This window comes from Pinus tabuliformis, chromosome 2_2 (genome assembly GCF_031772625.1).
Source record: "Pinus tabuliformis cultivar Carrire ecotype Pingquan chromosome 2_2, CPIR1, whole genome shotgun sequence".
Classification (NCBI taxonomy): domain Eukaryota; kingdom Viridiplantae; phylum Streptophyta; class Pinopsida; order Pinales; family Pinaceae; genus Pinus; species Pinus tabuliformis.
In genome coordinates, this window is record NC_142300.1 from 1,259,621,040 (window position 1) to 1,259,635,998 (window position 14,959).

The window sequence follows — 14,959 nt, forward strand, 5'->3', positions numbered from 1 at the left end:
AATGATCCAACGGTAGAAGTTATGTTTAATTTAGGGTTTTTTCCCCTAGAAGGAAACCCCTTTCTATATATGATGAAATTGTATTGCGGCTATGTAGATGTGTATTATGAGAAAGAAATAGAGAGGATATTATGTGAGAGAGAAGAGGAAATTACAATGGATTTTTTGTAGGTTGTATCTATTCATTTTTATAGATAATATAAAAGGAAGGTCTAGTTGTTTGTCCATTCACATATCCCAAATTGGGTGAACCACGTATATCTTTGTCTCTCTAGTTTTATGTGTTTTCTGTGTTTGTATTTCTGGAATATAGTATGTGTTCCATTTCTTTGTAATGTATAATTTTCTAACGACTGGTATTAGAGTCGAAGGTCTATTTTGCTGATAAACTTGCAGGAGAGAAGGTTTCCTAGTTCAAGTAGGAGCAATGGCAAAAGATGGTAGGTTTAGGGTCGAGAAATTTAATGTCCAAAAATACGAGTTGTGGAAGATGCGGATGGAAGATTATATGTATCAGAAATATCTGTACATACTATTGAGAAGAAAGACAAAGAAGCTAATGAGTATGATAGACACATAATGGGATATTCTCAACAGAAAGACACTTGGAACAATATGGTTGTGCCTAACAATGTCGGTAGCCTTTAATATTTAAAATGAAACAACAACAGAGGGTTTAATGTCAGCATTAGCCAAACTATATAAAAAACCCTCAGCCTCAAATAAGTTATTTATTATTAAGCATTTATTTAATATGAAGATGTTAGAAGGTGGATTTGTTGTTGATGGTTTAAATGAATTTAATATGGTTACCAAGTAGTTATGTCCTGTGGGGGTAAATTTGGATGATGAAGTTAGGGCTCTGTTATTTTTTTTCCCATTGCAAGAAAGTTGGAATGGTTTAGTTATCGCCATTAGTAACTCTATCTCTCGATCTAGTACTTTAAAGTTTGATGTTGTTGTTGGTGCAATCCTTAGCGAGGAAATGTGATGGAAATGTTTCAGTGAGATATTAGGTAATGCTTTGACTGTAGAGACTAGGGAAAGAAAAATGGAAAGAGGAAAGAGCCCAGGATATCACAGTAAGTCAAGTAAAGAAGATCCAAGTCCATATCAGGGATAGTGTGTTGTAAATTCGGGAATAAAGGACACATGAAGAAAGACTGTAACTCTTGAAAGGGAAAAGAAGGATACATGCAACATGAAAACAATCATGAAGCGAATGTACAATTGATGTGTTGTAATATGCTTTGATTATTTCATTAGAAAATATTATTGATGCCTTGGTGGTAGATTCAAGGGCCTCTTTCCATACCACACCTAATAGGAAACATTTTCATGATTATGTTCAAGGAGATTTTGGACAGGTTTGTTTGGGTGATGATAAACCCTGTAAAATCATTAGAATGGATAAAGTTTTCATAAAAACAATAGAATGGAAACCAATGGCTATTGAATATGGTAAGGAATGTTCCAGATCTGAAGAAAAATATAATTTCAATAGGGCAGTTGGGAGGTGAAGGTTGTGTAACTACTTTTACAGATAAAACTTGGAAGGTAACTAAAGATGCCTTGGCAATAGAAAAAGGAGAAAAGGTTGGTACATTGTATTTATGAACTGATATTTATAATATTGTTAATTCTTTAGCCTCTATAGGAGAAGATACAACATTGTGGCATCATAGGTTCCATCACATGAGTGAGAAGGGGATGACAATTCTTCACTCAAGAAATGTTTTGCTAGGTTTGAAGCATGTTGATTCAGAATTTTGTGAGAATTTTGTTTATGGAAAATAGAAGATGGTCATATTCGTCAGAATTAGGAAAGAAAAGAAGAGCAAAAAATTAGAGCTTGTGCATACAAATGTATGGGGACCTATTCAGGTATAATCTCTCGACGAATCTCATTATTATGTTACTTTTATTGATGATGAAAACAGAAAAAACTAGATTTATTGTATTCGAAATAAATATGATGTATTTGATACTTTCAAGAAATTGAAAGCTTTGGTTGAGAATGAGACAGGAAAAAGGTTGATGTATATCAGATCAAACAATGGAGGTGAATATTCCAACAAAGAGTTTGATAACTATTGTTTAGAGCATGGAATTCATAGAGAAAGGACAGTTCTAGGAACACTACAAGAAAATGGTGTGTCAAAAAGGATGAAAAATAGAATCATGGATCATGCAAGGTGCATGAGATTGCATGCAGGATTTCCTTTACAATTTTGGGTAGATGATGTAGATATTGTTGTTTAACTAATAAACATACGGCCTTCAAGTTCCTTGTACGGAGATATTCTAGAGGAGGGATGCATAGGTAAAAAGGTAAAGTACTCCTTTTTAAAGACTTTTGGTTGTGAAGCCTTTGTCCACATTAATAAAGAAAATAAAACAAAGCTTCAGGCAAAATCAAAGAAATGTACCTTTATTGGATATGGTGTTAATGATTTTGGTTAGCACTTATATGATTATGAAAATCACAAAACCATTAGGATAAGAGATGTTATATTCAATGAAAAGGTTTTTTATAAGGATCAGATGTAGTAAAGGAAACAGGAAAAAGAAAACAGAGAATACACAATGCTTGATGAGATCACAGAAAAAGTAAAGGTGCTTGAAAATGATAATGATCAATAGCTAGAACAACAATAGGCACCTCAAACACCTGAAAGTGGTGTTAGAAGATCTACCAGGATATGTAGACCCCCTGAATGATACTCTCCTTCATTATATTATATATTTTTGACTGATTCTAGTGAACGAGAATGTTATGAAGAAGTAGCGCTGTTAGAAACCATGAAGTGGGAACTATCCATGAAAGAAGGGATGGACTCCTTGTTATGTAACCAGACTCAAGACTTAGTTAGATTGCCTTCAGGTAAAACAACATTGTAGAATAAATGGGTTTACAAGTTGAAGGAAGAAGATGGAGGTAGAAAAAGGTATAAAGCTAGACTTTTGGTGAAGGGGTTTGCACAAAAGAAAGGTATATACTTTGATGAAATATTTTTTCCTATTGTTAATATGACTTCAATCAGAACTATTTCAAGTCTACTAGTAGCAGAGGATTTACATCTTGAGCAGTTAGATGTAAAGAAAACCTTTCTCCATGGGGATTTGGAGGAAGATATCTATATGCAACAGCCACAAGGATATGAGGTCAAAGGGAAGGAGAAAATGTGTGGAGGTTGAAGAAGAGATTGTATGTCTTAAAATAGGATCTAATATAGTGATATCTAAAATTTGACAGGTTTATGTCTGAACAAGGTTATACTAGATGTCACTCTGATCATTGTGTCTATCTCAAAAGCAAAAATGATGACAACTATATTATATTGCTATTGTATGTAGATGACATGCTTATTGCAAAGTCTAATATGTAGGAAATAAATGTTCTCAAAGGAAAATTCGCAAATTCATTTGCAGTGAAAGATTTGGGTGATGCAAAATAAATCCTTGGTATGAAAATAACTAGGGATAGTTAAAGTCGCAAATTAACATTATCTCAAAGTGAGTATGTACAAAAGGTGTTGGAAAGATTTAATATGTAAAATGCAAAACCACTTACTACACCTTTGGCTAGCCATTTCAAACTAAGTAAGGAGATGTGTCCCATGACTCAGGAGGAGATGGATTATATTTCTAAAGTTCCATATGCATCAACAGTTGGAAGCTTAATTTATGCAATGGTCTGCAAAAGGCCTGATATTGCATATGCAGTGGGAGTTGTAATTAGGTACATGAACAATCCATAAAAAGGACAATGGATGGTAATGAAGTGGATTCTTAGGTATTTTAGAGGTACCACAAATCAAGCATTAAGCTTCGGCGGTTCAAACATTGCTCTACAGGGATATGTTGATGTAGATATCGTAAGCAATAGAGATAACAGGAGGAGCACCACACGGTATGTGTTTACTGTATATGGAATAGTTGTTAGTTGGGATTCAAAAATGACAAGTGTTGTTGCACTTTCAATGACGGAAGTAGAGTATGTTGGTGCTCCAACGACTAGTAAAGAAATGATTTGGTTGCAAAGGTTTATGGATGAATTGGGTAAGAAGCAAGATATGAGTAGGTAATATAGTGACAGCCAGAGTGCTATTCATCTTGCAAACAACTCTTCATTTCATTCCAAGACTAAAAATATACAGCTCAAGTACCATTTCATATGGTCAGTGTTGGAAGAAGGATAATCGAAGCTACAAAAGATACACACTAGCTATAATATTGCAGATATGTTAACAAAAGTTTTTACCAGGGAGAAATTGATATTTTGCTCTGTTTCAATTGGTCTTCAAGTATGATGATGAAGATGAGAAACAACTAGGTCTGAAGTGGAGTCATTATCCAATAAATGAAGTAGTGGTGGAATTTCTATAATCAATGTCCAAGTGGGATATTGTTGGGTGTGGAGCCAGATTATCTTCTTTATTCAAAGGTATTGCCACATTGGAACCTAGTTTATAATGGGGTGGAAACCCCACCTATTTGACTGCCGACAGGGGGTTCCTGGTGGGGGTTCGGGGGTAGCTCCCCCAAAGCTAAAAATAGATGTAAAATTTCCTTGTAAAATATTTTAATTTTGTAGTCAATCTGAGCCATTCATTAGGTGAATGATCTGGCGATAGAAGTTATGTTTAATTTAGGGTTTTTTTCCACTAGAAGGAAACCCCTTGATATATATGAGGGAATTGTATTGCGGCTATGTAGATGTGTATTCTGAGCGAGAAAGAGAGAGGAGATTATGTGATAGAGAAGAGGAGATTACAACGGATTTTCTGTAGGTTGTATCCCTTCATTTTGCTGGATAATATAAAAGAAAGGACTAGTTGTTTCTCCGTGGATGTAGCCCAAATTGGGTGAACCATGTATATATGTGTATATATGGTTTTATTTGTTTTCTATGTTTGTGTTTTTGCAATATTTTTTTTGTTCCATTTCTCTTTAATATATAATTTTCTAACAAAGGGAAATCCACGATTCTATTAACGGTTGCAGTGGCCATGGGAGTGTGGTTTTCCCACAAGACCACTATCAAAGATAAATGAGCGATCCATTAATTATGGTAAGAAAAATTCACAAAATTGAGTTATGCATAACTATCAAGTTTCTAATAATGGTCTCTACTAAAATTAATGATAAAGCACAACTAGAAACACCTTGATTCATGGGCCCATTTCTAGTGAACTTTTGAAAACTTGGAAAGAAAAATTTATAAATTTGAGTTTTTTCCTCCATAGTTCATTCAAATGAGATTAAAAAAAAGTATATTCAAACAATTGGATGCATAAAGTTGCCAAATCACTTTTTCAATGCATTAAAAATAGATTTTGGAAGTATATGGTTTAAAGATTTCAGGTCGAGCACAATTTAATATTAGTATAAAAAAAACCATTACTTTTATGTTCACAAAAAGGGAGACATAAATGATTTGAAAAAGGTGTATTTTTAATTATGTGTGATTTTTGGGAGATATTAGGAGTGGATAAAATATTTTTTTGTATGGGGAGCTATAAGGGTGAAGATTGGGATTAATTTTTAAAATTTTTGGTAGAGAAGTGAGAGCTCTGGAGTGCATTCAACCTTGACCTAGCAGTCGCTACTCCTGTAGAACCCTCCCTTGGCAGCCTCCTGCTACTGAAGCTAATCAGAAAGAGAGTAGAAAGCTCTACGTGGTTAGCCTCTCCATTTGGTAAAAATCTGAGCCCTCCAACATGGACATTAGAGGGGGCCCTCGGCCTCCCCTCCCTCCCAAGATTGTTGCCTTCAAACAGCTGGTAGCCTCCTGCGGCAAGAGGAAAGCAACCCCAAACCAATAAAAGTCCATTAAGAAAGCTGAATCCATCCCCTCTGTAGAACTGCCTGCGGAACACCCATGCTGAACTGCGCTGAATCTAGCAGAACGTGGGCTTATTGGTCAATTTACGAGCCTCTGGCCCTCTCCCAAAGCCATCGATGGATGGGTCCAGAGAAACTAGAGGCCCCTTGTCTCTGAAGGAATTTGAAGTCATCTGGTAGGCAGAGGATATTACGTGTTTGTCTTTGAATCAACAGAATATAGAGATCTTATCTTCTGAAACAGTCCATATTTCATGGGCCCCCAAGGGCTCTATCTGAATAAATGGATGTCAGACTTTGATCCTTCCCAAGATACTCCTTCAGCCGTTCCTATCTGGGTAAGGTTACCCCACCTACCACTTCATTGCTGGAACTCAGAATCCATGGAAACAATTGGGAACAAACTAGGAAAATACATTGATAGGGCTGAAAGGAGAGAACAATACTCGTGTGCCAGAATATGTGTTGAAGTTGATCTGGAGATAGGGTTGCCTGAGGCTATTAAGCTTACCATAGCTGGCTGGTCTCACATTCAGGAACTTGATTATGAACAGCTTCCCTTCAAGTGCCGACACTGTCACGGCTATGGTCACTTCGCTCGAAACTGCAAGAAGAAAGCTGAGGAAGAAACAGAAAAAGATAAGGGCGATCAGTGGACACAAGCCCGAAAACCAGGCACATCGAAACAAACCAACAGAGCGAAAAGGAAAGGAGGGAATCTAGAGAATGGAGGACCCTCCGTTGGGAAGAGCCTACCCGAAGATCAGGACACAGCAAATGCCACCATCTCTTCAAATCCTTTTGCTGCACTAATCCCTCCAGATGACCAACCAGAACTTGAAGAGGGAGAGGTGCAACAGAATATGGAACAGATAGCAGATGCAAAAATAAACTTAGGACCTCAGGAACAAATGGGAGAAGCCACTACAGAAATCCCTTGTGTAGATGCAACCCAGCAGGAAAATCAGGATTCTCCAGCAAGTGCCATTTCTCCACCCTCATATGCAGAAATGACTAAAAAGAAAAAGCTGATAGAAAATCCTGGTTCTTCTGAAGATGATTCTTTCAAGAAACCCAATAAAAAGGTAGGAAGGAATTCTTGCAAGGAGATCAGAGAAGAAGCGGCGGAACAACTAAATATGCAGGGCAGTCAGTCCACAATTGAAATGTCACTAGGTAGAAACACAAAGACCCAACCCACAAAGGGAGGGTCTACTCCTTCCTTTCCCAGTAGATAATGTAGATTGTCTCTTGGAATTGCAGGGGCCTGGGGAACCCTATGAAAGTTGAAGCAGTAAAAGATTTATTAAGAAAGGAACCCTTATACATCCTCTTTCTTCAAGAGACGAATATAGAAGAAGATGCTCTTCTACTATTAAGTCAAACCAAGTGGAAAAAGAACTCAGGAAAAGCTGTGAGCTCCCGAGGTACTTTAGGGGGCCTTGCAACCTTATGGTCGGAGGATACATTTCAGCTGAAGAGCTCCTTCGCAACCCAACACTAGATATACACAGATCTTCTACACCTCCCAAGTAAGACTTCTTTAGCTCTCTTCAATCTATATGTTCCTATTAATTTTCTGGAAAAGAAGGACTGTTGGCATACTCTCTCAGATTTCCTAGAAATCTACTCCCCCCCAAACATCATTCTGGCAGGGGACCTTAACATCACACTAGATCCAAATGAGAAAAAAGGTGGAGTATGGGGTAAAGATCCCTTCCATGTCTCGATGGAGTCTCTGATTCTCGCATGGGACCTACTTGACCTCAAACCCAAGAAAGGTCATTATACCTGGACCAACAATAGAGTTGGTAATGCCAACATTGTTGCTCGTCTAGACCGGTTTCTAGTTCAAAGTACTTTGATGGAGGGGAAGCATTTAATCTCTTCAAAAATCCTGCCCAAAATAACATCTGACCACAATCCCATCTCGCTGCTGATAGAAAAAGAGGAGGACTTGGGACCTATTCCCTTTAGATTCAGCCCTCTATGGGTCTCGAGAGAGGGCTTTATGGACACAGTGACTCTCGCTTGGTCGCAACCAGTTGAAGGATCCCCCAATTTTGTGTGGGAGAAGAAGCTCAAGTACACTAAGTTTGCTCTAAAATCCTGGGCAAAAAAAAAACCTCTATCCACTCCAACGAGCACTAGACAAAAGGTTGTATAGACTCTAGCTAAGATTCAGTTAGGCATGGAAGGAACTGAAATCACCAAAGCTCAGTTTCTCCTCGAACAGAATGCCCATTTCAACTCTTTTCTTTCCTTTTGAAAGGAAGAGGAATACTAGCACCTTAAGTCTCGCAGCCTCTAGCTGCAAGCTGGAGACAGAAACACAGCTTTCTTTCATAGACAATGTAGAGCTCGTCTCTCATGGAATCACATTTTAGAAATATCCACCAGTGAGGGGGAAGTTATCAAAGGACAACCGCTCATAAAATAGGCCACCACATCCCATTTTTAGCATCTGTTCCAGGAGGATGGTTCTTCTAATGAAGACCTGGCTACTGACTTTTTGTCAAATATCCCCTCACTTGTCACAACAAATTTAAATGATGGGTTATTGAAGCCTTTTACAGAAAAAGAGATAGTGGAAGTCATTTGGTCAATGGAGCCAAATAAAGCCCCTGGGCCAGATGGCTTCACCATTCATTTTTACAGAGCTTGCTAGAATGTAATAAAACTCGATCTCCTCATAATGGTAAAATCCATTCAAAAGAAAGCCAAAGTGGGAGGGTACACCAACTCCACCTTCCTTGCCCTAATCCCAAAAGAAGTTAACCCTAAGTCTCTCAACAGATTCCGACCTATCTCTCTCTGCAAAGCCTCCTATAAGATCCTTTCCAAACTCTTAGACAATAGAATCAAGCCTCTGTTAGGGAACCTAATCTCGCCTCTGCAGGGCGGTTTTATCAAAGGAAGACACCTCATAGACAATGTGATCCAAGTGCAAGAAGCCCTCCACTCTAGCAACACTCAGAAGAAAAAAGGCATGCTCATCAAGCTGGATATGTCAAACGCTTTTGACCGAGTTAAACTTTCATTCCTTTATAAAATCCTTCTCTCCTTCAGTTTTAGTGCCGAGTTTGTCAATTTAATAAAAACCTGCACTCACAGACCTTGGATAGTGTTCCTGGTCAATGGTGGACCTACTGACTTTTTTCAAGCTTCAAGAAGGCTCTGCCAAGGGTGACCATTGTCACCCTTTCTTTATATCTTGTTGGAAAAATCCCTAAGCAGAAAGCTAACAGCAGAAATGAAACTAGGCTCTATCCTAGGCATCAAGGTAGTAAGAGGAGTTGACCCAATAAATCATGCCCATTTTGTGGATGATTCTCTCCTTCTGGGAGGTGCCTCGATTAAGATAGCAAAATCTTTCAAAGAAATTCTTCATCACTACTGCTCAATCTCAAGAGCCTTGATCAACAAAAGAAAAAGCATTGTCTATAGCTGGAATGTAGATCATTCAACTATCCTTCGCATTGCTTGCACATTAGGTTTCTCTAGGTATGACAAATGGGAAAAGATCAAATACCTAGGCCTTCCCTTGACCTTGGGACAAAGTCCTCCCTCCCTCTGGACAGAAGTAATAAGCAAGATAAAAGCAAAAATAGTATACTGGGGAGGCCAATGGCTTACAAAGGCTAGAAAGATGGTTTTGATAGAGGCAAACCTCTCCACCCTCCCCATATTCAAGTCTTACCTCCTGCTAGCACCCAAGACTATCGCGGAACAAATCTCCAAGTTCTTCTGGACTTTTTGTGGAACGGAGGCAAGGGCAATCAGAGAAAGTTACATCTAGTAAGTTGGGATATCCTAAAAAGACCACTTCAGCAAGGCAGGTTACACATACGAGATCCAAGCCTAGAAAATCTGGCTCTTGGTGGAAAAATCATATGGCAACTGTATGCAGATAAAAATCATCCTGTCAGTAAGATCCTCTGGAAGAAATACCTAAAGGGAAGCTCACTGAGAAACCTCACAACAACATCTACTCCAACAAGAACTACAATATGGAATTTAGTCAGAAGAAGCATCGACCATGTACAATAGCATTTATACAGAATCCAGGCAATGGAAAAAGAACATTACTATGGGAGGATACTATACAAGGGAATGCCCATTTAGCAACCCTAAATTCCTGCAATGATATAAATATCTGGCTAGTGAACAAAGGTCTCCTTCGGCTAGCAAATATTTGTTCTTGGGACAGCAAAGGGAACTGGGCAGGATGAAATTTTCCAGGGGTTCCTGACCACCTGAAATCCCAAAAAAACTTGTTATGTGCAGCACTCTCTGGTCTCACCCCTGTCCATCACTCATCCAAAGACAAATGGGGGTGGGGAAGAACCGGAATATATACAGCAACTCAAGGATTCTCCTCTTTACAAGCTATATACGCCACTTTGCGAACACTGAAGCTTTGGAAATTTGTTTGGTCCCCCTTTACTCTACCCAAGGTGAAATTTTTCACTTGGTAACTCATGCACAAAAAGGCTCTAATAGGAGAAAATATGACCAAAAGAGGATTCCACGGCCCCTTTAGATGCAGCCTATGCAATTCTGCTATTGAAACCTCTAACCACTTAATGGTTGACTGCGATTTCACACAAGCAGTCTGGAAGATGGTCCTCCACAGACTTAGTGTCCCCCCCCCCAGATATTAGTCCTTGCCCTCTTCAGCTCCTGGGAAAATCAAAACCCAGAGAAAAAAACTAAAAATGCAGTCTGGAAAAACATTTGGCAAGCTATTCCAAAATGCCTTTGGTGGAAAGTATGGTTGGCTAGAAACGATTGCATTTTCAACAACAGGCTCCCGAACTCAGTGGAAGTGGCTACCAAAGTTAAAGCCATCCTGTTGGAAATAGTAGATAAAATAGTCTTTGCCTCCCCTCTACCACTAGAATCTTCTGAGTGGATAGGATTCTGTGCATCAGGTGAAAGGAAACATACAGTCAGCAAACCGATGAAGGCTCTAACCTAGCGATTGCATCTCACTGAAGGTGACTTTCTTAATTGGTGGCAGGGGACCTCAAAAGCCACTATCTTCTTCGATGGAGCGTCCAAGGGGAACCCAGGAACTATAGGTGTAGGAGGATTGATTCTCCCCTTGGATAGATCGAATAAAACTAGCTTCAGTTGGGGTCTAGGCATAAGTTCGAACAATCAAGCAGAGAGTTACAGTCTCTTAAAAGCATGCCAGATTGCGAAGGAGCTAGGATATAAAACAATTCAAATATTTGAAGACTCGAAGCTTCTAATTAATCTCTTAAACTCCGAAGATCATTTTCATAACCCTGCTTTAAACAAAACCTTGCAATGAATTCGAAACTTATTGAAAGAATTTGACACAGTTGACTCATACCACATTCTACGGGAATTAAATAAGCAAGCAGATTCGCTGGCAAACAAAGGTTGTCTGTTGTCCCAAGGAAATCTCAGCCTTAATGGAGGACCCTGCTTGACTCATCCCTTGCCTTAACCATCCTACAACTGACAGATCTGCGCTCACTGGCCCCAATATTCAGAGTGAGAGTTGTTTTAGGAATTCAACAAGTCACATTCAGGAACGCCAAGCAAAAAGCAAAATGAACAGCAAGCATAAGGAACAGCTTCAGAAGGAATAACAGTGGAAGGAACAGCTAGTAGAAGGAACAACAAGCATAAGGAACAACAAGCAGAGGGAACAGCAACAGAAGGAACAGTAAGCAGAACAGACAACAAGGAAAGGAACAGCAAGCAGAAGGAACAACATGTAGAAGGAACAGTAGTAGAAGGAACAGCAAGCAGAAGGAACAACTACAAAAGGAACAGCAAGCCGAAGGAACAGCAATAGAAGGAACAACATCCGAAGGAACAACAAGCATAAGGAACAACTGCAGAAGGAACAATAGCAAAGGGAACAACACTCGAAGGAACAACATCCAAAGGAACAACAACCCGAAGGAACAACAAACAAAAGGAACAACAGTAGAAGGAACAACATCCGAAGGAACAACAGGCAAAGGAACAGCAAACAGAAGAAGGAACAACAAGCAGAAGGAACAACAATCAGAAGGAACAACAAGCATAAGGAACAACAAGTTGAAGGTACAGCAAGCAGACGAAGCGGCAAGTAGAAGGAACAGTAAGCAGAAGGAATAACAAGCAGAACGACCAATGTTATGTAAATTTTCTTTTCTAGAGGGATAATACGTAAGACAGTATTCAAGAATAACTAAAAATCTCAATGAATTTTTGAATATAAGCAATGGAGAAGGGACTACGTTCCCAAATCACTCTCATTGCTCAGTTTTTTTAAGTTACAGTCGATTGTAAAAGGAGATTGCTCCACCTTTGGCAATATATCCATTACTCATTCTTGTAAAAAAAAAGATTGGGATTAATTTTAAATTTTTGGAGAGATAAGGTGTATTTCCGTTTGTAATTTTGGAGTGATAAGGCGTGATTATTATTGAAATTTGTAATATTTTAGAGTGGAAAGTGAGGGATGTTTTTTTTAAGTTGGTGGTAAATATTTTTATAGAAAGCTTTTAGGAACCCATTCTTTTAGTAAGATTTTTGAGTGGAGATGTTCAAAAGGAAGATGAATGGAATTTTTTTATCAGACCTGCCTGAAATTGAATAAGGAGGTCAATTGAGTCATCAAAGTCAATACATAGTAATCAAACTTTGGGATCCATTTTTTTGGTACCTGACACCCTAAGGTGACAAAAAATAAAGTGATTGTGATAATTAAGAGAGTTTGTTAAAGATTAAAATGGGTAATGAGGAAAGCACCTACAAAATGCATCTCAAAAATTTAAAGAATTACTAGAGTGCAATCATGAATAGCACAAAAAAATCAAAGTACTTTAGTGGAAGATAAAGAAAAAGAAAAACATTATTAAGAAAATGAATAACACTTTAAAAGCAACAAAAGATCTTCAAAATGAACTAGATATGAAAGAACAACTCATTAATGCACTCCAGTTAAAATTGAGATAAAAACAAGATCTACTTGATGCAAGATGTACAAAAAAGATAGATGATGTATGTGACATACATGATCTCATCCAAACAACAAATACAATTTGTGAAACATATGATCTCAACCAATAGGCTGATGAAAGTTATGACACAGATTATCCCGTCCAAACAACAAATGAAATTTCTGAAACAAATGATCTCATCCAACAAGTTGATGAAAGTTGTGACACAAATTATCTAATCCACCAGGTTATTGAAATTTATGACACAAATGATCTCATCCAGCAAGTTATGCTACTAAATAAAAATGGTGCAACTAGTTATACTGAAGATCTAACTGAAATTTTTGATGCAAAATGCGATACAAATGAATTATTATAGAGATGATTGATGCTCAATGTGATACAAATGACTTAATGAACCAAGCAGAGAAGATCAACAGTAATAGCAGTGGTGAAGAAAAATAATAAGAAAATGTCTATGTTTTAACCCTGTATAGAAATTACTTGCATACGAATTCTAAAACACAAAAAATAAGTAATGCGAGAGCATAACACATAAAACACATATACACAGAGATTTTCCCCTAGATCCCAAAACCGGGACTACCAGCTTGATTTTTCATTATATTCCTTTCAATGTTACAATAGATATTTATACATGCCAAAGCATCCAATACCATGGACCGAAAACCATCGCATCCAAAACCATAGACCGAAAACCATCACGCCCAAAACCATGTGCGAAAATCATGCACAAAACCATAGGTAGGTCCGCCCAACCTAATATAGGGTCCAAAAACAAAATTTTCTGGGGCTCTGCCCCAGACCCCATAGAGGGGGGCTACCCACACCCCTGAAACCCCTTGTGACCCCCTAGCTACGCAATCAATGCAACAAAGGGGGGGGGGGGGATCCGACCCCCCTCTAACCCCCCGTTTAACTACGCGAGCTAGTCATGGAAAGAATATAACACAACCCAACATTCTCCCACTTGTTTTTTTCTTTCCACAGGGGGGCATAAGAGAGCTTAGTCATTTATCCAACCCTACAATTCCCATTGTTTCTCTACACCAGGAGAGCTTCTCAGAGATCATAGATTTTATCAATGCATCTGTAGTATTCTTCACAGTGTCCACCTTTACCAGCAACACCTTTTTGTCTTCTATCATATCCCTCATAAAGTGATACTGAAAATCAATGTGCTTTGTCTTTGAATGATATGCAGGGTTCTTTGCCAAGAAAATTGCACTTTTGTTGTCACAGTCTATCCTTATAGCTCCCTGTACTAACCCCATACTTGAACACAATCTCTGCAACCAAACTGCTTCCTTGCTTGCATGAGTGGTTGCCATGTATTCTGCCTTTGTAGTTGATAGTGCCACCACAGATTGTTTCTTACTCATCAAACTGACTGCACCTCCAAATAGGTTAAAAACATACCCTCTTGTAGATCTTCTCTGATCCATATCTCCAACCTAGTCTGTATCAACAAAGCCATGAATATCCAACACTTTGTCCAATCCTAGTCTTCCTTGGTAGCACAAACCATAATCACTAGTGCCACGCAAATACCTGAAAACCTACTTCACTACTATCCAATGCTCCTTTCTTGGTTTTGACATAAACCAGCTCAATACTCCCACTGCATGTGTAATTTTTGGTCTAGTACAGACCATTACATACATCAGGATACTGACTACATTTGCATATAGAACAGAGGACATGCCCTCTTCCTCTTCTTGTGTCTTGGGACATTGTTCAACAAATAACTTTACACCTACAAGTATAGGAACCTTCACTAGTTTAATATCCTGCATATTAAATCTCTGCAATATTGTCTCGACATACTTCCTTTGGTACCAGAGCTTCCTCTTTGCCCGATCTCTTTTAATTTCCATGCCCAAAATATAGTTTTCAGCACCAAGATCTTTCATGTCGAATTTGTAGGACAATTGGGTCTTCAAATCCAGGATAATTTCTTTGTCATTTCCAACAAGCAACATATCATCCACATACAAGACCAAACAAATAACATGGTCATCAATTAATTTAAAATAGACACAGTGATCTACTTTGCTTATGGTGAAGCCAAGTCCCCATATAAATGTATCAAATTTCTGATACCACATCCTTGGTGACTTTTT